Source organism: Schistocerca piceifrons, unplaced genomic scaffold (genome assembly GCF_021461385.2).
Source record: "Schistocerca piceifrons isolate TAMUIC-IGC-003096 unplaced genomic scaffold, iqSchPice1.1 HiC_scaffold_1022, whole genome shotgun sequence".
NCBI lineage: Eukaryota > Metazoa > Arthropoda > Insecta > Orthoptera > Acrididae > Schistocerca > Schistocerca piceifrons.
Window position 1 is genome coordinate 12501 of NW_025726822.1, and position 2500 is coordinate 15000.

Genomic DNA, 2500 nt, shown 5'->3' on the forward strand with positions numbered 1-2500 from the left:
CTAACCCATGTTGTCCCCTAACCTAACCCATGTTGTGCCTTAACCTAACCCATGTTGTGCCTTAACCTAACCCATGTTGTCCCCTAACCTAACCCATGTTGTCCCCTAACCTAACCCATGTTGTCCCCTAACCTAACCCATGTTGTCCCCTAACCTAACCCATGTTGTCCCCTAACCTAACCCATGTTGTCCCCTAACCTAACCCATGTTGTCCCTAACCTAACCCATGTTGTCCCCTAACCTAACCCATGTTGTCCCCTAACCTAAACCCATGTTGTCCCCTAACCTAACCCATGTTGTGCCCTAACCTAACCCATGTTGTGCCCTAACCTAACCCATGTTGTGCCCTAACCTAACCCATGTTGTGCCTTAACCTAACCCATGTTGTGCCTTAACCTAACCCATGTTGTCCCCTAACCTAACCCAAGTTGTCCCCTAACCTAACCCATGTTGTCCCCTAACCTAACCCATGTTGTGCCTTAACCTAACCCATGTTGTGCCTTAACCTAACCCATGTTGTGCCTTAACCTAACCCATGTTGTCCCCTAACCTAACCCATGTTGTCCCCTAACCTAACCCATGTTGTGCCTTAACCTAACCCATGTTGTCCCCTACCTAACCCATGTTGTGCCTTAACCTAACCCATGTTGTCCCCTAACCTAACCCATGTTGTCCCCTAACCTAACCCATGTTGTCCCCTAACCTAACCCATGTTGTGCCTTAACCTAACCCATGTTGTGCCTTAACCTAACCCATGTTGTGCCGTAACCTAACCCATGTTGTGCCTTAACCTAACCCATGTTGTGCCTTAAACCTAACCCATGTTGTGCCTTAACCTAACCCATGTTGTGCCTTAACCTAACCCATGTTGTGCCTTAACCTAACCCACGTTGTCCCCTAACGTAACCCCACGTTGTCCCCTAACGTAACCCACGTTGTCCCCTAACGTAACCCACGTTGTCCCCTAACGTAACCCACGTTGTCCCCCTAACGTAACCCACGTTGTCCCCTAACGTAACCCACGTTGTCCCCTAACGTAACCCACGTTGTCGCCTATCGTAACCCACGTTGTCGCCTAAACCTGCTCTGTAATTGTTATACGACTCGTTCAATTAGTGTAGTGTTGCCCACCCGCAACCCTCGCAATATAGTTCGCTACTCGCACTGCCCGCTCCCCTGTGTATCGCTTCATGTTAAACACCTTGCAAGTCTTGCTGACTTTCCACATGCTCCTGCTGTACACTGTAATGTGGATGGCAGCAGGGCGTACATGCCGCCCCCCCCCCCCCCCCACCTCTCCCCACGTCCCCACCTTGCCCCTGCCTTCGCAAGGTGGTTGGTGACAAGTTTGCATGTTCAATGCCCTTCGCATGCGACGTACGCAGGCTACGTTGTGGTGCGGCCTGTGTCAACTGTCCGCTGATGTCGTACGCGTGAACCACAATCTGTACTGCACATTCGTCCTTATGTACTGAATGATACATCGTGGCACATGTGTGACCGTACAACGACTGCGCCCAAAAACGGCGGACCATACAGTGCAAATATTGTGCACGCAGCTACGTGTCGTCTCCCTATGAGAGCTGGATTGCAGTGTGGTACGCCATAGAGACGTGTGGGAGGAACGGACGCCGTGGATGGCGATCAGCATGAGCTGTCTGTTGATGTATTCGGACCTAGTCGTCTCTCCTCACACACCGTGATGGCATGGTGCAGGCGCGTTCCATATCTGCGACATGCTACAGAAGCCGGTTGACAGTCGTTCGAGCAATGGACATCGCATACGTACGGGGGCCACCTTCCACGTATTGTCTAGGCGTGCACATTTTGTTGCGTGTATGTGGGCAGACGTAGTGTGGCGTGACACCTGACACAGGCATGCAATAATGGTTGAAGTTGCAAATGGCGATGGACGCCTACGTTTTCTGGTGAAGTTACGCAAATGAAGAAATGGTAACCCGTTGTGGTGCGGTTGTTCTCGCTAGGGGTGAATCGGTGATGGCGACGATAGGTTGAGGTACTAACCGGTTGTTCCAGCGATACCCACCATGCCGACGAAACTGAACGGCATCTGGGTGTGAAGCGATACGCGGCGGTGGCTGGGTGGGACCGTCCCCGGCCGGTGAGGGGCGCCTCCCGGCGTGCTGGCCGCGCGGTGCGTGGGCGCACGCGCTACAGCCGGCTGGTGGGGGCGGCCAGTGGCAGGCGCGCCGGCCGACGGACGCGGCAGGCGTCGCAGCTGCGCGCCGGCGCACCCTGCGCGCGGCGCCGTGCGGCCAAAGTAGGTCCTCGCGGGCCCGGTGCGAAGCGCGGTGGACATCTGCAGTGTGCTGGTCCGATTGAGGACTGTGTGCGTTGAGGATGCGCCGCCGCCCGGCGCTCGGCGCCGCGACGCCGTCTGCTGCTCGGTCGCCCCAGCGGTTCTCGCTGGTGGTTTGTATCGCAGCTGTGCGGATGTGTTGGCGTGTGCGCTGTGCTGGGAGAGTTCGCTTCGGCACCC